Source organism: Callospermophilus lateralis, chromosome 19 (genome assembly GCF_048772815.1).
Source record: "Callospermophilus lateralis isolate mCalLat2 chromosome 19, mCalLat2.hap1, whole genome shotgun sequence".
Lineage (NCBI taxonomy): Eukaryota > Metazoa > Chordata > Mammalia > Rodentia > Sciuridae > Callospermophilus > Callospermophilus lateralis.
Genome location: NC_135323.1, coordinates 34753 through 61927, shown reverse-complemented (window position 1 = coordinate 61927; position 27175 = coordinate 34753). Strand labels below are relative to the sequence as shown.

At 53.2% G+C, this 27175-nt stretch overlaps 1 long non-coding RNA gene across 1 annotated transcript; it reads left to right on the top strand.

Annotated features, from left to right (window-relative positions):
* Window positions 1-18135: 18135 nt before the first annotated feature.
* LOC143638332 (uncharacterized) lies at window positions 18136-19183 on the top strand. The gene is made up of 3 exons (XR_013154589.1): window positions 18136-18330; window positions 18871-18955; window positions 19107-19183. It is a non-coding gene; the product is annotated as an uncharacterized LOC143638332 (long non-coding RNA).
* Window positions 19184-27175: the final 7992 nt, after the last annotated feature.

Below are 27175 nucleotides of genomic sequence, written 5' to 3'. Positions count from 1 at the left end.
GAAGCTCTATCTAAGGTGTAGACCAGAGGTTTTTTTTCTTCTTCTTTTTTAATCCTGGGGAGACACCTGGAAAGATACCATGTACTGGGGATGCCTGGTGGATATGTCTATGGTGAGGACCAGAGCTTCCTTCTGCTTGGCACCTACTCATGGAGGCTCCACTGTGGATTCAGGATGACTGAGGTCCATGTGAGGAAAACATGAGGAAGAAACTTCCTGTGCACTGCCTGATGGGCTGAGAAGTAAGTTCTGCCATGTTCTTTACTTTCTCAGGTAATATTTTAACAGAACTTATTTTACAACAGTATTTCTTACTGAGGCTTTGGCTGCTCATTATTATGGTATGTCAATGTATTTTGTGTGGCTTGAGTGTCTGAGGACACAAATGCCCCCTCAAGATGGTGCAGGGAGGGCCCAGTGCCTGGAGTCTCATTGGGGCCTGAGGGTAAGGGCTCATGAAAATGCAGCAAGAAGCTCTCAGGAGCCTCTAGGGTGAGAGATGCAAAAATTATGATGGATCCCACTACCCAGAATCCTGGGTAACTTTAGAATCCTTATTGCAGTTACCAGAGCCTTCTGCAGGGAGGGCAGCATGGGTCAAATGACAGACTGTGCTACCCATAATTCTTGGGGACCTGCAACTTGCAGAGACCTCTGCAGAGAGGCTGTACTGACAAAAAAATCAAACTATGCTGCCAATTACTTTTGGGTGCCTGCTCTGCCCAGGAGCCTCTGGGGGTGAGAATTATAAGGGCAGAATACCAGACTTCAATGCTCAGAATCTCTGGGGATGCCTACATACTCTGTAACCCTGTAAGTCCCAGAGGATTTGGTGGTGATGGTTTTGTTAGTAGAGCTCACTTCCTAGAATCTCCAGGGTCCCAGGGAAAGCCCGGGGTCTTCAGCCCCTGTGATCCTCAGCAGGAATGTGCAGGCCAAACACTAGACTGCATTCTCCAGAACCATCAGGGATGCAGCTTCCAGAATCCTCTGTGGTGAGTGGGCAAACCACTGAACTGCATTACCCACAATCCTAAGGGGGAACTTTAGTTTCAGAATTTTCTGTAGTGAGTAGGAAAAACAGAGGACTAAATTACCCACAAATCTCGGTGCCAGCAGCTCTCAGGATCCTCTGTTGTGAGGACTGTTGGACTGAGAGCTTAACTACAGTATCCAGAATCCTTGGTGGGGTGTGTTGCCCAGGTGAGTATGCAGCCTGCAACTCCCAGAGGCCTCCCAAGTGAGAGCTGTGCATTATGCAGGTCAGGCTACACTACCTACAATTCCTGGGGATACACTAGTTAGCGTGCTGCCTGCAATTCCAGGAGGCTTCCATAGTGAGGTCTTCAGTACCAAGGCAAGCATGTGGCCTTCAGTTCTCATGGCCCTTGCAGTAGGGGCATGAAGGCAAATCAATGGACTACCTTATCTAGAGTCCTCAGGGGGTATTGCAGTTCCCAGGATCTGCAATAGTGAGGGCTTCAAGGTAGGGAGCTGAACTATACTACCTAGAATTCTTGGAGGTGCCCCATGTCCATGTGGCCTAGAACTCTCAGAGGCTTCCACAGTGAGGGCTATGGAGGTAGAGGGCAAGACTATACTACCCAGAATCCCTGGGGGCCTGCAACTCCCAGACACCTTCCTTTTGAATACCGCTGGGGCAAACTTAGTATTGCACTACACAGACTCCTCAGGGGTGTCTAGGTAGGCTTATGCTACACAGATCCCAGAACCATGATGGGGGTAAAGTCCACTTAGGTAGGATGGATTGCACCACCCAGAATAATCAATGGCCCACAGCTCTCAGTGACCTCTGCAGTCAGAGCTGACTGAGTAGAACTGACTACAATACTCAGAATTCCTGGAGGCTCTGAGCTCTAAGTAGTCACTGTACAGTTGAACATAGCACCAGGCTATAATACCCATGATCCTTGAGGGCTTGCAGCTCCCAGAATCCACTGTAGTGATGCTGCATTGGCAGAACACCAGAATACACTGTCTAGAATCCCTAGGGATGCCTGAGTGACTGTGTAGCCTGCAATTTCTAGAGACCTCTGCAGTGGGGGCTGCATTGTAGAAGACTGGATTACACTACCCAGAATCCTGGGTGGGGGTATGAGGTTGAATGTGCTACTTGAAGCCCCCATAGACTTCTGGAGTGAGGGCTGATTGGGCAGAATTCCAGGCTACACTGTTCAGAATCACTAGGGGTGCCTGAGTAGCCTGCAGCTCACAGAGACCTCTGCAGCTGGCTGCAATGTGGAATACGAGACTGCACTACCCAGAATCCTGGTGGTATGAGGGTGAATGTGCTACTTGCAACCCCTAGGCTTCTGGGATGAGGGCTGCATGGGTAGAACACCAGAGTCCACTGCCAGGGTTCTCCAGGGTGTCTGGGCCAGCACATGGCACATAGCTTCCATGATCCTGAAGGGCAAAGACTGTGTGAGCAGAGCACCAGATTACACTGTCCAGAAACCCTGAGAACCCTGAATCTATGTAGCCTGCAGCTCCCGGAGGCATCCATGGTGAGAGCTGGACAGGCAGGACAGACTGAATGATCTAGAATGCTCTCATAGGCTTCTGGGAATTTGGTCTGAGCTCAGGTTTCTACCCTCCTACAGTGGTCCCCCTGGGCTGGGAATTAACAGATTTTCTTAAAACGCCTGATTCTGAATTGGAGCAGTCGCTGGCTAAGTCACTCTGTCTCAAAGACTACACATCCCAGAATCCTCTGAGGTGGTCTGTTTCTGGCCTCTGCCCTTGGGATGAGGGTCTAGACTCCCTGTAGCTGCCTCCCTCTGTGCCTCTGCCTGCCTGTCTCAGGCTGCTGCAGCACTTGGCCTGGTGGAGTGCAGCAAGGGGGTCTCTTGGACTCCATTTCTCCTCTTCTGAGATTCCACTCCTCGGGTGCCACAGCGAGATCTAGTTAGAGCAGTGGGAACATATTTTATTCATTAACTGTTGAGGGTGAAAGAGGTGCTGACATTCACCAGGGAGCCAGGAGAGGTCCCGCCTCTGAGCTGGGAGGAGTTCCTGCACAGCCCATGGCCAAAGGGGCGTGGTCAATAAGGGGCAGGGCCTTGCCGCCATATTTAATGCTGCCTCCTTGAGCGTGAGGAGCTGACTTCCCCCTCAGGACCAACCTGGGAGAGCCCCAGTCCTCGTAGTGTTGGGTCACTCCACAGGGAGTGGGAGAGCTCCCTTCTCAGAGCAGATTGAGAGAGACACCCAGGTTACGGACTCTCGTGGGTCATGCCTCCAGGGGCTCATGGAGCTCCCTTCTCCTCAGAGCAGCCTCAGCGTTGATTCTTGCCTTAGGGACTTTCGTGAGTCATGTCTCTAGGGATGCCCGGGATTCCCTTCTCCTCAGCAGCCTGAGAGAGACACTTGGTGTGGGGACCCTCGTGGGCCACATCTTTAGGAGTGCCTGGGGCTCCCTTCAACTCTGAGTGGCCTGAGGGAGACGCCTGGTGCGGGCACCCTCTTGAGTCATGTCTCTAGGGATGCCCAGGGTTCTTTTCTCCTCAGAGCAACCTGAGGTAGATGCCTGGTGTGGGGACCATTTTGGGTCACATTCTAGGGACACTGGGGGGCTCCCTCATTCTTACAGCAGCCTGAGGGAGATGCCAGGCCTGGGGAGCCTCGTGTGTCACGTCTCTAATTAGGCTGGGGGTTCCCTTCTCCTCAGAGCGACCTGGGGCAGACGCCAGGGTTGCTGTGAGCCAGGGTTGCTGTGCTTGGCCGAAGGGGGCGTGGCCAACCAGGGGCGGGGTCTCAGTACCATCTTTATGGCTCCTTGAGAGTGAGGAGCTGGCTTCCCCCTCAGGACTAATCCAGGACAGCCCCAGTCCTCGGAGTGTTGGGTCACTCCACAGGGAGGGGCAGAGCTCCCTTCTCAGAGCATATTGAGAGAGACACCCAGGTTGGGGACTCTCATGGGTCATGCCTCCAGGGACTCACGGAACTCCCTTCTCCTCAGAGCAGTCTCAGTGGACTCTTGGCTTAGGGACTTTTGTGAGTCATGTCTCTAGGGATGCCTGGGGTTCCATTCTCCTCAGAGCTGCCTGAGGGAAACGCCTGGTTTGGGGACCCTCATGGGTCACATTCTAGGGACACTGCGGGGCAGCCTCATCCTTACTGCAGCCTGAGGGATATGCCAGGCCTGGGGAGCCTCATGGGTCACATCTCTAAGTAGCCCTGGGTTCCCTTCTCCTCAGAGCTGCCTAGGGCAGTTGCCAGGGTTGCTGTGCTTGGCCAAGGGGGGCGTCCTCAATCAGGGGTGGGGCCTCGCCGCCATCTTTAATGCCGCCTTTTTGAAAGCTTTGTTACAATTTTATTTTGAGACAGGGTCTAGCTGAATTGCTAATGTCAGCCTCAAATTTGTGATCCTTCTGCTTTATCCTCCCAAATAGCTGAGATGATAGGCATGAGTCAAAGTGTCTGGCTTGTCCTGGAGGATTTTGATATCAGTATCATATGTTTCCAATGTGTTAATAATTTCCTAAGCTAGATTATGTTCATTTTTCTTATCAATAGTCAATAAAGCCTTTTTTTTGTTTTTTGATGGTATGCTTAATGTGAACATGGTTTATGATGTGACACCACTGTTTATGGTGATCTAGCTATGCAATACACTGTAAGGAGAGTATTTTGTTTTTTTTGTTTTTGTTTTTGTTTTTTTTTTATATTTAGTTTTTAGTTGTAGTTGGACACAACCTTTATTTTATTTATTTTTATGTGGTGCTGAGGATAGAACCCAGGGCCTCGCACGTGTTAGGTGAGCACCCTGCCGCTGAGCCACAATCCCAGCCCCAAGGGGAGTATTTTGATTCTGAGAGTCTCAAGTCTTTTAGGTCCAACATGTTTCCTTAAGAGGAGTGATTATTCATTTTTCTATTTGATTACAAAAATAAGACACAAATTCTTTTTTTTTTTTTTTTTGTGGTTCTGAGGGTTGGTCCAAGGGACTCCTGCATGCTAGGAAATCTTTCTACATCCCCAGCCCCATAGATCCTTTAGTTGTCATTAGCTTCATGATGAGCTAGTGACAATAAAATTACTTAGAAGTTCAACTAGATTTAGACTCATGCAAGAGTTTGGGCATCCATAGCTCCTTGTGATTTCTAAAAGGTAGAGTGTTTTCTCACAACACAGCAGCATCTAATATAATTTCTGGACCAAGCTGACACCTCTGCTTCTCTTGGCTCACCACTTCCTGCAGAGGTCTTGGAGGAGATGACTATTTCTTTGACTAATTTGTCCCAGTCACAACTATTTGATTATATTGCTGCTAAAAAGGTATGCATAGAAATAAAATAGAGACAAGGATTCTTTGGGATAAATGATTCAGTCACAGTGAGTCAATTTGCATTAGGACTTTTTTTTTTATACAAAGTCACTCTTTTAGGAAAGTTAAACCAGGAGTTGAAATAGAATCTCTAAAATGTCATTTTTTTCTCCTCTAGTGATCAAGTTTTAAGAAGGCAAACCTAGAACCTAGTGACAGCATAAAAATATAAGGAGTTTACTTATGTTATTACTTCAACATGAAATATGTAAAAGAAGCACATACTTTGAATTTTATATTAGTTTGAACTATTTGATTTTTGTGTTATGAATGTTCATAATAAAATACAGAACTAGCTAAGAGTGTCAGTTACCAGTAATTAATTGTATGAATAATTAAACAAGTAAGTGTTTGAGAAAATATAACCATGTCCTAAGGTTTTACTTTAGAGTAGTTTATTTTATTTTTTTTTGGTGTGGGGGTACTGGGTATTGAATCAGGGGTGCTTAATCATTGAGCCACATCCCCAGCCCTTGTTTATATTTTATTTAGAGGCAGGGTCTCACAGAGTTACTTAAGACCTCACTAAGTTGCTGAGGCTGGCTTTGAACTTGAAATCCTCCTGCCTCAGCCTCCCAAGATGCTGAGATTACAGGTATGTGCCACCATGCCAGGCTTTGTTCTATCTTTATACAGAAATTGAAAAGAAAGTGCAGAGATTTCCCAGGTAGCCTCAACATGGTTTCTTCTCTTGTTATGACTTAGGTGAGCTGTCTCTAAAGTGTTAACATCTTAGACCATTTGTCATGAAGAAAAAAATAATGGTATGTTAACATTAACTGAAGTCACATATCCTTTGGATTCTCAGTTCTGTGTCTTCCTGTTCTAGGATTCCATCTAGCAGCCAACATGACATCTAGTCATCATGTCTCCATAGACTTCTCTTGGGGTGACAGTTTCTATGAACTTCCTTGTTCTGATGACCTTGAGAGCATTGAGGATGACTTGTCAGGTATTTTTTATAATTTTTTTTTAATTTCCCCTTTTTTTCATATTTAAAATGGGGCTGTGGGTCTGGGGGAGGCAAGTCACAGAGGTGAAGAGCTGCTCTGTCATCTCTTGACCTCATTGTCATATTAGTATTGACTGTGCTCACCTGGCTGAGGCAGTACTTTTCAGGTTTCCTTGTGTTTCTCATATTTAGCCTGGAGCTATTGGACTGGGGGAAGCTGGTCACTGAGATGAAAAGCAGCTCTATCATCTCATGCCCTCAAGGTAAAATGGTAGTATTGATTGTGCTCACCTGTTTGAGGAAGGACCTTTCAGGTTTCTTACTGTGAAGTTACTCTTTTTTTTGCATTTCCACATTGTCTGTTCTTCTGGAGGAAGTCATAATGCAGAGCCCATGCTTAGGGATCAGAGAGTTAACTCTACCTCCTTGATGATTGTGTCTCTCTCAATTATATGGAATTCTTCTGCACAAGAGGTTTCTACTCAATCTCATTTGTTTGTGTATTTAGTCATTTATATATATCAGTCGTCTGGATAGTTTCCTTAAGCTGTTTTTTGTCCCCCCCCCCTTTTTAAATACTACTTTGCTACTCGGTTCATCCCTACTTTAACCATTGGAAATTCTTTCCATTGGAGATCTTTCCATTGTCTCCTGTTGTCTTTTAACATATTTTCTGGTTTTGTCCCAAAGTTTTTTCTTTCTGATATTTAAATTACCCTGACTTATATATTTACTGTCTTACTCTTAGTATCAACCATTTCTTCAAAGAGTCCTGGCTCTTTTGATTAGAGAGTGATATTAAAATCTTTCATCTGGCAGGGGCTGTGGCTCAGTGGTAATGCACTCATCTGGCATGTGTGAGGCACTGGGTTCGATCCTCAGCACCACATAAAAATAACAAATAAAATAAAGGTCTTTAAAAAAGTCTATAAAACATATTTCATCTTGCATCTTGATCCACACAACTGACAATGCAAAGAAGTGTATATGTATTCTAATCTTTTCATATCCCCTAGTTATAACTATGTTTATGTGGAACCATCTGTGAATGTTTTAAGCAAAATGTGAGTTTATACTGCTCTGCAGTCATTGGATTCTGACCCCTTATGACATAGATCCCTCTGCCTTCACCCCTTGTTTATCATAACTTCTCACCCCATCTAGCTCCCAGTTTCTGCCATATAATTAATTCATTGTTTCATTATGAGCAATGAGTTTATTATTGTTCCAGATTATGGGCTTTGACATAATAGGAAATACACATTCAGGGCCGGGGATGTGGCTGAAGTGGTAGCGTGCTCTCCTGGCATGCGTGTGGCCCGGGTTCGATCCTCACCACCACATACAAACAAAGATGTTGTGTCCCCCGAAAACTAAAAAAAAAAAAAAGAAATACACATTCAGCCTCTGCACCCAGTTCCTGGTACAGCACTCCTAAAATCTTCATATTTTCTGAGTGACAGAGGTGTTAGGACCATTTTTTGTTCTAATATTGATTCTTTTACCTTGGTTATTTGCACAGAGCTCCTAAATCCTGTAGAATCTCCTGGGGGCCTAGGAGGGGCTTGTGCTTTAATAAGGACTTTTGGTGGGCTCTAGGGTAGCTTCAGGATGGAGGATGGTCATGAGAAAAACCACAGGAAGGGTGGTGCACCCCAACTCCATGTAGATGGAGACTCCTGTGCTGGGAGGCTCCTGGGCCTCATCTTGCACAACTTTTCCTCTGTAATTTGGTCTTTTCTAGAATGTCATAAAAGGTAAACCATACAGCATGGAGCCTCTTCAGCCTGGCTTATTTTACTTAGCAGTGTACCAGGTAGGATTTATCTATGTCTCTGTGTAGGGTGGCAGTTCATTCCTTTATATTCTGTGTTGGTTATGCATTCAGCTATGGGAGGACGTTCTTATTTATGATCTCATCAGCATCATAGAGCTGCTAAGCATAATTACATGCTAGTTTTGTTTTGACATACTTTTTCAAAGAATTTCTCTAAATGAAGATAATTTATAGGGACACTGTTGGGTCATAGACTGGACTTTTTTGCTTTGGGAAGAACTGGCACATCATCTTCCAAAGTGGCCATGCCACATATTCTCCTAGTAATGCCTGAGACTGCTGGTATCTCACATCCTGCAGCTGTTGGTGCACTGCTGTTTCTTAGAATTCAGCAGTTCTAATAGCTGTGCCATACTACCTCACTATCATTTTAATTTATGATTCCTTAATGATATGGGATGCTGAACATAATTTTATGTAACTATTTGCCATGTTTTACAGAGTAGGAAAAAAAATTGTGTGTGTGTGTGTGTGTGTGTGTGTGTGTGTGTGTGTGTGTAGTGCTGGGGATTGAACCCCAGGCCTCACATAAACTAGGCAAGTGCTCTACCACTGAGCTATATCCCATCCTTTAAAAAATTTCCTAGGCTGGGCTCAAGTTTGCAATCTTCCTGCCCCAGCCTTTTGAGTAATTGAGATTGTTGGCCTGCAACAGTGCACTTCGTAAAAATTGAACTTTATAAAGTCCATGTTATTGGTATTTTTTTTCCAGTCAGTTGGTATTTGGTATTGTGAGTTAAAACTCATCATCAAGGACTGGGGAAGTAGCTCAGTATTAGAAAGTTTGTATAGCATGTGTGAGGCCCTGCATTCAACCCCTCATACCAGAAACAAATATACACTACCATCACTAAATCTAAGATCACATAGATTTTCTTATTTTTTTTTTCAGATTTCTTTTAGTTTTACCACATTTTAGTTATGGACTATTATGAGTTAATTTTTGTAGGCGTTTCTGTTTTTGTCTACATTCCTTTCACTCAGTATGGTTTGAATAACTTGTTCAATCACCATTTCTTAAAAAAACAAGGATACTGGGTTTCATTTTAGTTTGAATTTCCAAAATCATGGCCTTGAGTAATCTAGATACAGTACTGAATTTCATTCATTTCTCAGGAATGTCAGGGGGTGCCCATACACCACTGAATTGAAGCATTCTGTGCTGGGTCCTAATGACCACCAGAGGGTATGTGCCACCTTCCTGGATATAGCAGTGTCATAATACTGTTATGGTGGAATGATAATACTAACATGTTGTCCATGTGCAGCCTCTAATGCTAATGTATTATCCACAGTAGTCTTTGATGCTATTGTGTCCACATGTGGCCTCTGATACAAATATAGTATTTGTAGAGTGGACTTGAACACTAATACAACAGCTTCCATGTTAATATAATGTCCACATCATGGCCTCTAATACTAAAATAATATTCACAACATGGCATCAAAAACTAATATAATAGCTGCCCTATGGTCTCTAATCCAAATATAATATATATACTATAACACCTAAAAAAATAGTATCTCCCTATAATCTTTAATACTAATTTGATATCCATAGTGTAGCATCTAAGGCTAATATAATAGCTGCCCTGTGTCCTTTCATGTTCTTATGGTATTCATAGCTATTGTGGTTTAGATATGAGTTGTCCTTTAAAAATCTCATATGTGAGTCAATGAGAGAAAATTTAGATGTGTAATGACTGGATCCTGAGAGCATTAACCTGCATCAGTGCACCAATCTAATGAAAGCATTAATCTAATTATCCACTGATAGGGATTAACTGGGTGGTAACTGTAGGATATAAAGATAAAGATTAGGGTATAAAGATAAGATTCTGATGGATCAAAACATGGGATGATGGGCTCTATTTTAGCTAAAATATGCAAACGTATGTTGAATAACCAGAACAGTGAATGTCTGAGGTTGTGCATCAAGACTAGGTAGTGGCACAGCTCTCTGCAACACTAAACAAGCTAATCAATCAATAGAATCCAAGCTCAGGATGCATTTGCAACCTGAGGAAAGAGAGGAAATTAAAATTGGGAAGGGGGTATGAAGCTGTAGCATAATGTCCTCTAAGCTAATCAGAGGTGGGTCACAGGGGCCCTAATGACAGCCACCTCCAGTTTCTCCCCTAGATGTGGTTCTATGGGGATCCTGGAGTTGCCTCCATGTTTGTGTGTTGTTCCCCAGGAAGCTCCTATCGACAAAGATGCAGGCCTGGGTTGTTGTGCTTGCATTTTTCTGAGTTTACCACCCACATCCAGAACTTTTTAATCTCTTTCCATAGGCAGCAACTGCATACTGAGCCTGAGTTTATCAGCTGCATTTACAGGTGTTTCTATTCAGAATTCACTTTTCCCTCTGTGAGGTTTGCAAAGGTAAAGGCAGTCCAGGGTCCAGACCAGACTAGAGACCTGAGGGAGCTCAGAGACACCAGGGCCTCATGGCATGGATTCATAGCAGTTATGGTATTTGTTCACCCATTGAAGCACATCCTGATTGCTTAAGGTATTGGGGCATTGTGAATAGAACTACTATATGTAATGGCTTGCTGTTATCTCGATATACATTTTTGAAGCAGTTGTCTATATTTTTAGGACCATGTGTTGACACCATGTCTAACTTTGGGTTAGGGTTAGTTTTTTTTTTGATAGTGGTGAGCTGTTGTGTGCTCTACCAGCAATGCACAAGAGTTCCTGTGGCTGTTCATCATCCTCATGTTTGATACTACACTTTAGTAAAGACCTTAGCAGCCTAATAGTTGTGCAGTGCACCTTGGGGTTTGTGCTTTCCTCATGACAGGTGATACTAAGAGTCATTTATATGCTTCTTTGCCATCTTGTATCTTTCTTGTGCATTGTATGTTCATTATGTTGTGTTATTGTTGGGTGTCTTACTATATTTTGTACACAAGTTTGTTTTAGACATATACCTTCCAAAGTTTCCCCCGGTCTTTGACTTGTCTTTTTATTTCCTTAATATGATTTTTTTAATAGAGCAGTTTAATACAGTCCACATTATCAGGTTTTTCTTTCATGGATTTCTTGTTGTTATTGTTTGTTTGTTTGGTAGCAGGGATTGAACCCAGAGGTGCTTAACCACTGAGCCACATCCCCAGCTTTCATGAAAAATTTTTTTTGGGGGGGGTGTATTTAGAACTTCATAATGAAACATGTGGTCATGCACATCTTCTAGAGTTTTACAGTTTCCCATTTTAAATGCAAATCTAGAGAGTATTTTGATAGGTTCTGGCATCCATATGTGTGGCTTCTTGAAGTGTGTCCTTTTGCAGTCAGTTCTGTCTAGTCTAGTTTTAAAAACAGCTTGTTGGGAATTTCTGGAATGCACTGAATCTTCAGTTCAGGTTTGAGATAATTTCATCTTAATTATATTGAGACCTGAACAAAGTATATCTACACTTATTTATATTTCATTTGATTTCTTTCTAAACATTTCAAGATTTTCTGAAAGAATGATTGTACTTTAAGACTTACATGAAAGTATTTCAAATTTTGGGTGTCTATTTTAAATATTAATGTTTTAAATTTTTTCTTATTCCAGTTTATAAATTTCACTGTTTCCTCTACATGATTGCTGAAATCCATGAAATTTTGTCTATGGGCCATGTATTTTGCTGCTTGCTATCTCCATCCATTCTGATCAAGACATAGGATGGTAGGCTCTATTTCTTTTTTATTTCCAAAATCATGACCTGGAATAGTCAGAACTATGAATTTTAGAGCTTCACTGTGTCTAGCACAAGGGGGTGCAGCTCTGAACAGTGAACACCCAGCATCCTGCACTGTCTACAGTGGCCAGCAGGGGACACTCAGAACAACTTTCTGTGATCAACTGCTTTTGGGGGCTGTGTTCTGTGCCCTAATCAAACTTTCTTCTCCTGGGGACCCACCTGAGAGATGCCACATCTAGGGACTCCTAGGGGCTGTATCTAAGGTGTAGACCAGTGTTTTTTTTTTTTTTTTAATCCTGGGGACACACCTAGAAAGATACCATGGCATGGGGATGCCTGGTGGATATATCTATGGTGAGGACCAGAGCTTCCTTCTCCTTGGCACCTACCCATGGAGACTCCACTGTGGATTCAGGATGACCTAGGTCCATGTGAGGAAAACATGAGGAAGAGGCTTCCTGTGCACTGCCTGGTGTGCTGAGAAGTAAGTTCTGCCATGTTCTTTACTTTCTCAGATAATATTTTTGCAGAACTTATTTTACAACAGTATTTCTTTTTTCAATATTTATTTTTTAGTTTTTGGTGGCACAACATCTTTATTTTTTTTTAATGTCGTGCTGACGATCGAACCCAGCACCCCGCGCATGCCAGGCGAGTGCGCTATCGCTTGAGCGACATCCCCAGCCCCACAACAACAACAGTATTTCTTACTGAGGTTTCAGCTGCTCATTATTATGGTATGTCAATGTATTTTGTGTGGCTTGAGTGTCTAAGGACACAAATGCCCCCTCAAGATGGTGCAGGGAGGGCCCAGTGCCTGGAATCTCACTGGGGCCTGAGGGTAAGGGCTCATGAAAATGTAGTAAGAAGCCCTCAGGAGCCTCTAGGGTGAGAGATGTAAAGATTACAATGGATTGCACTACCCTGAATCCTGGGTAACTGCAGTATCCTCATTGCAGTTACCAGAGCCTTCTGCAGTGAGGGCAGCATGGGTCAAATGACAAACTGCACTACCCATAATTCTTGGGGACCTGCAACTTGCAGAGAGACCTGTGCACAGAGGGCTGTACTGACAAAAAATTAAACTATGTTACCAATTCCTTTTGGGTGCCTGCTCTGCCCAGGAGCTTCTGGGGTGAGAATTGCAAGGGCAGAATACCAGACTTCAATGCTCAGAACCTCTGGGATGCCTACATACCTGTAACCCTGTAAGTCCCATGGGGGCTTGCAGCTCCCGAAATCCACTGTAGTGATGGTTGCATTGGCAGAACACCAGACTACACTGTCCAGAATCCCTAGGGTTGCCTGAGTGACTGTGTAGCCTGCAATTTCTAGAGACCTCTGCAGGGGGTTGGGGGGCTATAATTGTAGAAGACTACATTACACTGCCCAGAATCCTGGGTGGGTGTATGAGGGTGAATGTGCTACTTGAAGCCCCCATAGGCTTCTGGAATGAGGGCTGAATGGGCAGAATGCCAGACTACACTGTTCAGAATCACTAGGGGTGCCTGAGTAGCCTGCAGCTTACAGAGACCTCTGCAACTGGGCTGCATTGTAGAATACAAGACTGCACTACCCAGAATCCTGGGGGTATGAGGGTAAATGTGCTACTTGCAGCCCCTAGGCTTCTGGGGTGAGGGCTGCATGGGTAGAACATCAGAGTCCACTGCCAGGGTTCTCCAGGGTGTCTGGGCCAGCACATGGCACACAGCTTCCATGGTCCTGAAGGGCAAAGACTGTGTTGGCAGAGCCCCAGACTACACTGTCTAGAATCCCTGAGAACCCTGAATCTGTGTAGTCTGCAGCTCCCAGAGGCATCCATGGTGAGAGCTGGACAGGAAGGACAGACAGAATGACTTAGAATGCTCTCAGAGGCTACTGGTGAAAGACCCACCGACTCCCTGTCCAAGAAAGACGCACGAGGCACTGGCTGCAAACGCATGAGGTTTATTCAGACACAGACGCCTGTGGGTGCTCAGCGAAACCTCAGCCGGAGCTCCGGTGAGCTGGCACACCGGGCTTTGGGGTACAGGTTTTTTATAGGGTCAAGGGGCAGGTTTCGCGCGCGCGGTAAGCAACAGGTTTCTTATTGGCTATTTTGAACCCAGCATATAGGTTACCTAAAGGGTAAAGTTATTTTTCATTTTATGTTCCTGGAACAATACCACATGACAGTTACATATGAGCATTCTTGGTCATTTTCTATTCCTGCTTATTAGCCCCTGTTTATTCAGGCATGCCCTGGAATCTGTTTTTCTGCTCTTTCCCAACCAACCTGTTTTTCCCTTTTCAATCGGTCACACTTAACTGATTATCTGAAAAACACATTGTCTGCAGGTTTGTGACGTGCCCTAATAATTTTGTAACTAAGCCTAAGGTTGCTGGGCTGGGGTCTTTCAATGGAAGCCATGGGCTTTGGAGCGGGAGGGAACCTGTGGGCTGCCCAGCACCTGCATGGCCCCCCGGGGGCCGCTTGCCAGCAGCCTGGGGAGGGCTCCTGAGGTCCCCACCCAGCTGGCACCCGCCATGACGGGAGGCTCTGCAGGTGGCCTGGGCCAGTCCTTTCAGCAACCCACCTGCCACAAACCTCCCGGCGGGGTCCACCTTCCCGCCATTGAACCTGTTGTGGGGCTTGTCCCTGTCCAGCCAAGCCGCCCACTCCACCTGCCCCTTCTCCGAGTCCAGGAGGCCAAGGCAGGTGCCAGAGGCCACCACGTAGCTGCCCTCTCAGTGCAGAGCCACACAGCCAACAGGGTCTCCTGGGAGGACAGAGGACAGGAGGGTGGCCCGGCTGCTGCTTCTCCAGGAGACTCCACCCACGGGGCTCCCGCCAGGAGGCACCATCAGGGTACAGAGCACATCCCAGCACAGGACCAGTCCTGCTGGGCCTGCGTGGACCACCTCTCTGCACCCCCTCCCCACGACGGCCACCACAGGGCCTCCAGATGAAACTGGAGGCTGCCAAGCCTGCCTGCAGGGCCACCAGGACTGCAGGAGTGGAGAGCGCTGGCCTCTCCTCACGTCAGTGCCAATGTGAGAGCTGCGGGTGCCCCTGAGCCCTTGGGTAGGACGCTGGGCCTGGGGCAGGCTCCACAGGAGGGCGCCTGAGGCCAGACACAGACTTGGGGCCAGCCCTGATCTGCAAGGGGGACAGTGGCACCTGCCCTTGGGGAGGGGGAGGGTAGGTGGGGGATGCTCCCAGAGTGCTGCTTCTGCTCCTCAGAAAACCCACAGGGGTCAGCAGTCCACACAGGTGTGCAAGCCCTCTGACACACAGGTACCTCCCAGGTGTGTGAATCCACAGGGGTCATCAGCCACACAAGTGTGCAAGCCCCACAGACACACAGGTACCTCCCAGGTGTGTGAATCCACAGGGGCCATCAACCACACAAGTGTGCAAGCCCCACAGGCACACATGTACCTCCCAGGTGTGTGAATCCACAGGGGTCGTCATCCACACAGGTGTGCAAGCCTCTCAGACACACAGGTACCTCCCAGGTGTGTGAATCCACAGGGGTCAGCAGTCCACACAGGTGTGCAAGCCCCACAGACACACAGGTACCTCCCAGGTGTGTGAATCCACAGGGGTCAGCAGTCCACACAGGTATGCAAGCCCCACAGACACACAGGTACCTCCCAGGTGTGTGGGTCCATGCACACACATGAGCCTGGAAAATGCACAGTCACCCCCACCCTAGCTCCTGAGTCAGGACAGGTGCATGTGTGGCATAACCCGGGGTCAGAGCCAGGTGCGGGCTCCACACAGCAGCCAGGAGGATGTCAGTGTTTCCAGGATTTAACCTGGATGACAGCAAGCCCGGCTTTGGTCCTTCCAACTATAGCTATACACCAGGACTTCCCACCCCATGGTCTGTCCTGTGCCCAGGGTGTGACAGTCCACACTTTGGGGGCTCTGGAGTAGGGGGACAGGTGCTGAAGAAGCAGGTGCCCCGGCTGGGCCCCTGCAACCCTCAGGCCACGACTGATGCTGGACACCTGTGGCAAAGGTACCAACGAGCCCTAGGACCTCAGGGACATGGGTCCACAAGCAGGCAGGACAGCTTCAAAGCTAAACGAGCCCCAGGACTTCAGGGGACACGGGGCCCTGGGCACATAGGATGGTCTCACAGCTCCCTTCCCAGGAGCACCTGGATCTCCAGGGGACCCATACTTCCTCAGGCCCATGTTCTGCAGGCCCCAGGCCCACTTCCTCTGGCCCAAAGTCTCCACCTCTCAGACCCACTTCCTTTGTCCGACCCTCTGCAGTCCCCCAGGCCCACTTCCTTTGTCCAACCCTCTGCAGCCCCCCAGGCCCACTTCCTTTGTTCCACCATCTGCAGGCCCCAGGCCCACTTCCTCTGGCCTAAAGTCTCCACCCCCCAGACCCACTTCCTTTGTCCCACCTTCTGCAGCCCCCCAGGCCCGCTTCCTCTGGCCCAAAGTCTCCACCCCCGAGACCCACTTCCTTTGTCCCACCCTCTGCAGCCCCCCAGGCCCACTTCCTTTGTTCCACCATCTGCAGGCCCCAGTTCCACTTAAGTCTGCACCTCCCCAGAGAGTGGGTTCCACCAGCACACAGTCCTGGTGTTGATGTCCACAAACACCAGCTGCCAGGTCTCCTCTTCCCACATGGGACACTCCCCCATCCTGTGCCTGTCTCGGATTACAGCCTCGATCCTGGGAGGAGGACAGGGCTGTGAGTGCCCTGTTCTCTGTCCCATTCTCCTGGTCATCAGGTGAGGGCTGCTGGACCGTGCAGGCTGGGCGCTCCCGGGTGTGTGACATCCTGTGGTCTCAAGGACAGCCCTCTTCTGCTCATGAAGCCTCACCCAGGCAGACAAGGGGATGCAGAGAGGGAGCCGGCCGAGCCCACGCCCCTCCTGGCTCCTCTGTGCCTCATGTCACTCTGCATGACCCGAGAGGTCGACAGAACGTGCAGGTGCCCCGTCACTTGAAGAGGCACCCCCTGGCAAGGTTCCAGGAGTCCCCCTTTTCCTCTGGTGGCACAGTGTGCCCACCTCCCCCACCTTCCAGGCCCCCCACCTACAGCCTGGGAAGCAGGGGCTGCTAAGCTGAGCCCCGGTCCAGGTGGGCCCGGCTCAGAGGCTGGGGTGGGTGCGATCTGCAGGTGGCTGGCTCCGGAGCACACACCCTGGCCTCTCCGCCCAGGAGACCTCTGCCCCAGAAGGGCTCACTTCTCAATGCTCCTGTTAATTGGGTTGCTGTGATACCCCTGCGCTCCATGGGACTCAGTTCACAGAGCCCTTCCTGGACGGCACCAGGAGGCCCAGCAGGCCAGGGCTCCCATACTGGGGCGGCTCACGTGCTCCTCAGCCCTGGTCCTGTCCTGCTTGCTCAGCTCTTGGGACTCCACCGCCCTCTGGCCTCAGCCAGCTGAAGGCTCCACCAGGTGGGGGCGGCGACTCCCTTCCGCCTTCCCCTCCCCGGTCCCTCCCTCTGTGCTTCCCCAAATCAACAGAGCCCCAGGCGGTGGCATGTCACCTGCTGTATCCTGCAGAGCCAAGGTAGCAGTTGCAGGAGTCGCCCGTGCGCTCTGCATTAGAGTGGGAGAAGCAGCAGCCCCTGGGACCTCGCTTCCATAGAGACCCCCGAGGTCGCGGCCAGCGCCCTGCCAGGCATCGCTGAGCCTTCCCCTTAGGGCCGACTATTCGGCTCCCCAGCCCTCCTGGGTTCTCCCCTCGCACAGGCGCTGACCTGGGCAGCGGGACACTGTGCTCCTCTCCTACTGCAGAAGCGCGCCCCCTTGCAACTGGGGGTCCACGGGCTCACCCAGGCAGGCTCACAGGGAGCACAGGCTTGGCCCGGCAGGGGAGGCACGGGGAGCCCTGGGCAGGCACACGGGGCGCTGGACAGGCGCAGAGGGGGCGAAGGGGAGCCCTGGGGAGGCACAGGCGCAGAGGGGGCGCAGGGGAGGCACGGGGAGCCCTGGACACGCACACGGGGCGCTGGGAAGGGCTCTACTCACAGGCATCCTGTAAAGAACGGACTGCTGACCCCCGAGCTTCACCTGCTGACCCGACCCGGCCTCGCACACCTGGCTGTGTCACCCACACGTTCACAGGCACCAGCGCCCCCTCCCCCCGTCTTCCTCAGCCCTCTGAGATGGTCTGGGCGCCACTCCCCCAGCCACGGGTTCCTCCCGCTGTGGAGCAGGGCTTGGCACAGGCATGTCGTCCCCCGTCCCCGAAAGGAGAGGTGCTGGTGGTGGAGGTGGAGTCCCCGCACCCACGTCTCCATGCCGCTAAGTGAGCCCAGCTCCTCCACACCCCAGGCTCCATCCCCAGAACCCAAGGACCCCAGGCTCCACGGTCCCCTCCCTGTGGGCTAGAACCGGCCTTGTGGGTGAAGGACTCCCTTGGGAACCTCCTCCTCCTGGGTTCCAGCCAGCGCTCGGCAGCATCCTCACCCCAACCCTGGTCCCAGAGCTCCTTAGGGCCCCGGACTGCAGGCGCCTGTCTGGGAGACCTCCAAGGTGGGTGCTGGGGGATGGTTCCTGCTCACACAGCCCAGGAGAGGCCACCGCCTGGGTGGAGGGGGTCTAAAGGAAAATGTATGGAGAGCTTGGACCTGGAGCTCCTCCACTCCATGAAAGGTTCTGGGGCTCTTGGGAGCACTGGCTGCAGCCAGGGGGCGCCCCCTCACCCCGAAGGCTCCTGCTCAAGGGGAGGTCAGTGTGTAGCCCTGGATCTCACCCAGATTGGGAGGGGCCCTCTGGTCCTTCTGATTGGCCCTCAGGGTTTGAAGACAGGACAGGCCCCCCTGCTGGGCAGCCTGCAATTACCCCTGGAGCCAGCCCCAGCATGGGTGTGTCCACTCACTCTCTGGCCACAGTGGGCAGGACACACACCTACTCTGCAGGGCTCTTGTAGAAGCAGACACCTCCCAGGACCACCAGTGATGTGCAACTCTTCAAAGCTAAGGGGACATATTTAGGGAGCCATGTGGGACCTGAGGTCAAGATGGCTGAGGTGGCCCCTGATCCATCCCCATGGCTCTCCTCTCTATGCTCAAGCCGAGGACAGACAGCAGCCGGACAGTGTCAGACCTCACGACATCTTGAGCATCAGGACACAATGCTGCCTTGGCTTGGTGGGAAGGTACAGTGGTCTGGAGAGAGAAACCAAGGGTGGCAGGCAGTCCCTTGGCTGGGCAGGCAGGGTGATGGGCCTCCATGCAGAGCACCTAGCTCTCCCAGAGACACACTGTGAGGGCGCAGAGCCCCACACGCCCTTTGCTCCCACATTCCAGGGGCCCTGGCACCAAACCGCTTGTCATGCCCCTGTGACCCCACAAGAGGACGCCAGGCACCCACCCTTCTCCGCTCCCTGGTGGTCCGGCCGTCCACCTGTGCTCGTCCTACACCTGCCAAACGCTGACCCGTTCCCAGGCCCTGCCTGGAGTCCCGGGCAGCTTCCTTCTGCACCTGGGGCGGATGATCTCATCTGTCTCATGACTTACACCCTCTGACCTCCCATGACTCCCCCGTTTGTAGATGAGAACACACGGGCTCCCAGACGGGACTCCGTGCCCAGAACCCTGCTTGGAAGTCTATCAGGCATCCCACATGGGCTGGCCCACTCGCCCTTGCTCCCCTGCCTTCCTCCTCCTGTCAATCACCTGCCTTCCTCCTCCCCACCTGGGATGCCTCCCCATGTCCTACCCCAGTGGTCTGAATAGCACCCCAAGTGCACTGGGACCTCGGGTAGGGCTTCTTTTGCATGTAGGGTCTCAGCAGATGTAATTAGGTAATGATCACAACATGACACCATCCTGGGTCAGGTGGCCCTCATGCAATGGCCGTGTCCTCACTAGAGACAGAGGAGGGGACACAGGCACAGAGGAGTAGCCATATGGAGACGGAAGCAGAGAATGCAGAGAGGGGCCACCAGGAGTCTGTGCAGGGATCTCAGCCTGGGGCCCCTGGCCTTGGCCTCTGCCCTCCAGGGCTGGCAAAGGACAGGTTCCTGTGGTTTTCAACTGCTGGTTTGTGGTCATTTCCTACATCAGCCCCAGTGTTCCCCTGCACTGGCCAAGTGCTGAAGGGCCACCTTGGCACTCCCGCCATCTGTAAAGTTCCCTCTGTAGCTGGACAAGTCCTGCCTGGAGCCTGTGGAGGGAGCTAAGCCCTGTGACCCCTCCTCTCAGCCTTCTGGCCTCCAAGGCTGGAGGAGAAGATCCCACTGGACTGGCGAAATGGTTTAAGCCCCTGTGACTCTTTGTTTCCAAGCGCAGGACACTAACAGGGCCATGAAATTGCATCCAAAGTTGGCCCCTCATCCCAGCCTTCCAGATGTCCTGTCCCCCAGGCTCCTTCCCCCCCCCCTTTCTCAGCTCTGCAGCTCCCTGGGCCCTGGGGCTCCTTCCTGCTCAGTTCTGCAGCTCCCTGGGCCCTGGGGCTCCTTCCCCCCTCCCCCCTTCTCAGCTCTGCAGCTCCCTGGGCCCTGGGGCTCCTTCCCCCCTCCCCCCTTCTCAGCTCTGCAGCTCCCTGGGCCCTGGGGCTCCTCCCCCCCTCCCCTCTGCTCAGCTCTGCAGACCCCTGGGTTTGGGAGCCTCTTCAACCAGGTCTCCCTGGCACCACCCTCTCCCCGTCTGCTCCCCCAGAGCAGGAGCCTTGTGCCAAGTCAGTGTGAGCCTGTGTCCCCTATAGTGACTCCTCTGATGTCCTGCTGCGACCCTGCTGGCATGGGGTGGGCTCCCCGACCAGAGCAGGGCTCAGTCACATGGACAGTGTCCAGTTCTCACCCTCCTGGTGACACTCCTTCCTCCCTGTGGGACAGCTGGAGATAGTTTGCTGGACCCAGCCTGCTGGCCCCACGACCCACTTTGCTGTCCATTGAAGCCGTGATGGCCCTGAGGCATCTTGGGAGGTGCAATGACCTGTGTGCTTGTGGTGAGCCCACCAGGCGGTACTCCCTGTGGGAGACCTGCTGGAGTGACTCGCTGGACCCCGACACAGGCCTAGGCCCTGGGGTCATGCCCCCTGCCCCCTGGTGGGTCAGCTGGCTCCCTCTGTCCAGAGCATGAGACCCTGCCCTCCTCTCTTTGGGTCTGTGAGTGGTGGCACTGCTTTATCACGTCTCCTGTCTAGGAGTGGCCCCCTCTGGGGCTCAGCTGAGCACCCCCCATCCCAACTCCTTCCTGACTGGGGTTGTCACCCAGGGACCCTGTGACAGGAAAGCACCCTGGGTCTGCCAGAGCCTCGGGTCAGCTGGCCTTAGGCTGCTTCCTGGGAGAGGCACAGGGGCAAGGTGGGGCTCAGGCTGTGGTCTGCCTGGGGACAGACGTCTCCCTGAGAGAGAGGCTCAGCGCTCCTCCATCACCAAATCCCGCAGCCCAGGGCCTGAGCCTCTCTCCTCCTGCGCCCAGCACTCCATGTCCCTCATGAGCCCTGGCTGGGCCTCAGGGTCCCGCAGGAGCACTTTCCTCTCCCGCAAGTGACAGGCTGACTTCTTCCCCAGGCTGCGGCCTGAGCCTCTCCTGAGTGACTCTGGGTCCTGCCGCTGCCCACGTCACAGCCCTGAGTCTGTGTCAAGGTCACCTTCCATGAGCACCTGTTCATCAGACTGCCCGGCTCACCTGCCTGGTGTGTCCAGTTCGGGCAGGACCAGGACAGCCCCGCCCACCTGCCCTGTGTGTCCAGCGCCGGCAGGACCAGGACAGCCCCGCCCTGCTCACCTGCCCTGTGTGTCACCATGGGATGGACCCAGTCCCTGCCTCAAGGCAGACAGCGGCGCTGATGCTCAGAAGACTCCCTGCGCCTCCTGCTGGCCGCCGTCAGCCCTACACCCTCGGGGCTCAGAGCACCTCCTGCCTCTGGTCCACATCTCTGGGGCTGGGGTCCTGAAGGGCAGGCAGTCCTCTGCAGGGTCCTGGGAAGCTCCTTCCTGCATCTCCCCCCACCCAGGACCCCAGGCCCTAAGCTTGGGTCCTCATCACTCCAGTTGTCTCCCTGTCCCCTCCGTCCCTTCTCCATCTGCCCCTCTTCTCAGCACCCTGCTGACTCCTTGGGCCCCAAGACCCTCCAGGTCACCTCCCTGTCCGCATCCCTACCTATCAGGCAGCAGAGGGCCTTTGGCATTCCCAGGGCCGGCAGTGGATGTGGACACTGACATCAGCGGGCCACAGAACTCATGCCCTGGGCAGCAAGGACCTCCCTAACCAGAAGAGAGTCTCTGGGAGACCCTGCCCCAAAGGCATGACCCCCATAGTCCCAGGAGAGCTTATGGGGGAAAGAGGGGGCTCTCATATGGAGAGACTGGAACCCTGCATCCTGTAGACCTGGGGTGACCATGGCAGCTGTGGGGTGGGGTGCCCAGTGGAAGGTCATCTGCGTGTAGAGGGAATCGGGGCACCCACCCACCCATCCCTGCTCACAGACCCCTGTACCCCTACCTCCCCCCTCCCTGCTCACACCCCCCTGTACCCCTCCCTCCCTCTCCCTGCTCACACCCCCTGTACCCCTCCCTCCCTGTCCCTGCTCACACCCCTTGTACCCCTCCCTCCCTCTCCCTGCTCACATGCCCTGTACCCCTCCCTCCCTCTCCCTGCTCACACCCCCCTGTACCCCTCCCTCCCTATCACTGCTCACACCCCCTGTACCCCTCCCTCCCTCTCCCTACTCACACCCCCCTGTACCCCTCCCTCCCTCTCCCTGCTCACACCCCCCTGTACCCCTCCCTTCCTCTCCCTGCTCACACCCCCTGTACCCCTCCCTCCCTCTCCCTGCTCACACCCCCTGTACCCCTCCCTCCCTCTCCCTGCTCACATGCCCTGTACCCCTCCCTCCCTCTCCCTGCTCACACCCCCCTATACCCCTCCCTTCCTCTCCCTGCTCACACCCCCTGTACCCCTCCCTCCCTCTCCCTGCTCACATCCCCCTGTACCCCTCCCTTCCTCTTCCTGCTCACAGGCCCCTGTTCCCCTCCCTCCCTGTCCCTGCTCACACCCCCTGTACCCCTCCCTCCCTCTCCCTGCTCATAGGCCCTGTACCCCTCCCTCCCTCTCCCTGCCCCTGTACCCCTCCCTCCCTCTCCCTGCTCACAGGCCCCTGTACCCCTCCCTCCCTGTCCCTGCTCACACCCCCTGTACCCCTCCCTCCCTCTCCCTGCTCACAGGCCCTGTACCCCTCCCTCCCTCTCCCTGCTCACATCCCCCTGTACCCCTCCCTTCCTCTTCCTGCTCACAGGCCCCTGTACCCCTCCCTCCCTGTCCCTGCTCACACCCCCTGTACCCCTCCCTCCCTCTCCCTGCTCACAGGCCCTGTACCCCTCCCTCCCTCTCCCTGCCCCTGTACCCCTCCCTCCCTCTCCCTGCCCCTGTACCCCTCCCTCCCTCTCCCTGCTCACAGGCCCCTGTACCCCTCCCTCCCTCTCACTACTCACACCCCCCTGTACCCCTCCCTCCCTCTCCCTGCTCACATCCCCCTGTACCCCTCCCTTCCTCTTCCTGCTCACCGGCCCCTGTACCCCTCCCTCCCTGTCCCTGCTCACACCCCCTGTACCCCTCCCTCCCTCTCCCTGCTCACAGGCCCTGTACCCCTCCCTCCCTCTCCCTGCCCCTGTACCCCTTCCTCCCTCTCCCTGCTCACAGGCCCCTGTACCCCTCCCTCCCTCTCCCTACTCACACCCCCTGCACCCCTCCCTCCCTGTCCCTGCCCCTGCTCACAGCCCCTGTACCCCTCCCTCCCTCTCCCTGCTCACACCCCCTGTACCCCTCCCTCCCTGTCCCTGCTCAGTCCTGCTACACTACTGAGGGTCCCCACCTGTTGCAGAGCTGACCTCTGACCCACCTGAGTCAGTCTGGCCAAGGGGCCTGGGGTACACAGCACAAGATCATCAGGTAGAGGGCAGCCCCCAGGGTGGGCACTGGGTGTTCGGGGCCCTCTGGTCTAGTTGGTAGTGACCCCGGACATCAGCCCTGACTTCACATCAAAACTGAGATTCAGAAGCAGTGAGGCCCCGTCAGCATGAGGGGAGGGTCCCCATGGCCCTCTGCACAGGGGGCTTGTGCAGCACCTGAGGTGGGATGCCCACATGTGACAACAGGAAGGACCCCAAAGACACCAGCTCCTCCATGGTCATTCGTCCAGACCGTGTCACACAGCTCCTGGTGACCGCTGCAGCAGGGTCCATCTGCTTCATGAGACCCACACAGCAGAGGGTCTGCTGAAGCCAGTGACCACCAACCTGGGGCCTTAACTGGAAATGCATCTTCCACGTGGCTCCTCCTTTGAGTCTGTCCCCTCTTCTGTTTTAAGGACATGGCCATTGCATGAAGGCTCCCTGACCCAGGAGGAGCCCATCTCAGGACCCTTCACTAACGACCTCTGCAAAGACCCTGTTTCCACACAAGGTCCCACTCACAGGTTCTGGGGTCAAGATGTGGACAGGACCTGCCTCTTACAATGGTGTCCAGCTCCCTCCACAGGCTCCAGGGAGGCTCCTTCTGCCTCTCCAGCTCCTGGGGCTCCAGGTGGCCCTGGGCTGGTGGCCCCTCGCTCCAGTCTCTTCCTCCATCTCCATGTGGCTCCTCCTCTGTGTCTGTGTCCCCCCTTTCTCTCTTGGGAGCACAGTGGCATTGCATGAGGGCCCCATGTCCAGGAGGAGCTCATTTCGAGACCCTTCACCTGTTACACCTGCACAGGTGGCAGGCAGCCTGGGGAGCCAACAGGGCCCTTCCCAGGGCTTGAGGACCTGAGTAGGGCTGAGTCCTTCCCGCGTGGGCCAGGAAAAGGGGAATTGAGTCTTAGCTGGGTTTGTGGGCCAGGTACCTTTGTTGCTAGGGCAAGTCTAAGTTCTGAATGGAGAGTCCACAGACAGGGCTGGAGGCGGGGGCCTCCTCCACTGGGCAGCCTTGAATACAGGTGTCCTCCAAGGGAAGTGCCTTGTCTACTTCTGGGGTGTGCACACACGCGCTCCTCCTGGTCACTCTCATGGGAAGCCAAGGTCACTGAGGAGGATGAGGTGTCCAGTGTGTATACTGCAGAGAAACTGTGTCCCAAGTGTGGGCTGGAGGAGGACACTGTGTCCTCATTGTAGACAGGAGGAGGACACTGTCCCCAGTGTAGGCTGGAGGAGGACCCTGTGTCTGACTGTAGGCTGGAGGAGGACACTGTGTCCCCAGTGTAGGCTGGAGGAGGACCCTGTGTCTGACTGTAGGCTGGAGGAGGACACTGTGTCCCCAGTGTAGGCTGGAGGAGGACACTGTGTCCCCAGTGTAGGCTGGAGGAGGACACTGTGTTCCAAGTGTAGATTGGAGGAGGACACCGTGTTGCGAGTATAGACTGGAGGAGGACACTGTGTCCGAATGTAGGCTGGAGGAGGACACTGTGTCCGAGTGTAGGCTGGAGGAGGACACTGTGTCCCCAGTGTAGGTTGGAGGAGGACACTGTCCCAAGTGTAGGCTCGAGGAGGACCCTGTGTCTGACTGTAGGCTGGAGGAGGACACTGTGTCCCCAGTGAAGGCTGGAGGAGGACACTGTGTTCCGAGTGTAGATTGGAGGAGGACACCGTGTTGCGAGTATAGACTGGAGGAGGACACTGTGTCCGAATGTAGGCTGGAGGAGGACACTGTGTCAGAATGTAGGCTGGAGGAGGACCCTGGGTCCGCAGTGTAGACTGGAGAAGGACACTGTGTCCCGAGTGTAGACTGGAGGAGGACCCTGTGTCCGCAGTGTAGACTGGAGGAGGATGGTGTGTCCCGAGTGCCGACTGGGGGAGGACGCAGCCTGGGTACATTCAAGACCCCATCCCTGCCAGGACTCTTCAGGCTCTGTGCCCTGGACTCCATCAAATCGGAGGGGTGTCGGGCTGGGTACTTCTGCAGGGAGGCTTCCTGAGGGACACAGGCTCCCACGTGTCCTCTTCCCCACACTGACCACAGAAGTGAAAGTGGTGTTCCTCTGGCTGTTCTCAGGCTACCCCTGACCTGGGCCGACCCTAGGAGGTCCCCGCTGAAGGCCCTACTGCCCCGCTCCAGGCTCTGCCCCGCCGGCCACTCCGGACCCCAGCGTCCTCCAGGGCCTCCCTCCTCCAAGCCTGCGCCGCCCCCACTCCCCGCCGGACCCAGAGCACCTCCCACCGCCCCGCTCCCCTCCCTGCCGACCGCCCCCGCCCATCCACCGCCTCTGGCCCTCCTGGTGCCCTCTGCGTGGCCCGCCGCGGTCCACTCAGAACCTGGACACTCTGCGCCGCCCCTGAACCGGTTCTTTGGCCCTCGACTACTCCCTGCCAACATCGGCTCTTTGGGTCCCCTTTTTGCACTCTGCCCTGGACCCTCGGCCCTTTCCATACACACTCAGCCCTTCCGAGGCCACTTGGCTCTCTTCACCAAGTCTCCGCATTTCAGCCGCCCTCGGCTCTTCGCGTTGTCTCTCGGGTTTCTCCGTACACACTCGGTGATGTCTCACCACCCTATATCTGACCACCCGTTCCCCATAATGTCCCATCACCCCGTTATTGATCAGCTTCCTCTCCCTCCCCCCTCCCCCCTCCCCTGGTGGCATCTGCTCACCCCAATATCTGATCCCATGTCCCACCACCCACTCTCCCAGGGGACCTGAGGGCCTGTGCACACAGGAGCCAGCCCTGTGTCCAACCAGCTGTGATGAGGAAACACCGCCCACTGCCCAGGAGGCAGGCTGGGTGCAGGCTGGTGGAGTTGCTGAGCCAGAGCAATGAGCTGACAAGTACCTAAACAACAGGGACCAGTGTCCCTCCATTGCCTCCACTGGGGACCCCCGCTCTCCCCTCTCGAGTCCCTCTGAGCTCAGGCCAGGGGCCTTGATCTCCCAGACCCCAGGTTCCCCTCTATATGCCTGGGTTGTTGGTCCCCTCAGAGCTTAGCCCCCAGGCAGATGAGGGGGCAGGAGCCCTGAGGGTCCAGGCCTGTCCCCCTTATCTCCAGGGAACACAGGTGTCACTGGGATGTCAACATTCTTGGCCTGCAGCTTCTGTCCTGCCTGGTAGCAGCCACCCTGGAATTCATGATGACCTTGGGCTAGTATGGCAAGGCCAGGGGTCATCCCCCCTCATCACAGGCCCCTCGAGACAGCATGGCTCCTGCCCGCTGCCCAGCACCTGGGGGCCCACCTGTGTGACCAATTTTTACGGAACTCCCAGTAGGTCCCACCTGGTGTCCCATTCGTGGGGTGCAGCTCCCCTTAGTGTACACCAGGAGGGGCCAGGAGGATTGTTATGGACACAGCTGAGGGGTCGACAGATCCTCTGTATTGGGGGCTGAATAGGAGAACCCTTGACTACAATATCCAGAGTCCTCCTGCCCGCAGCTGCCCAGGGTATCTGTAGTGACACCGCAGA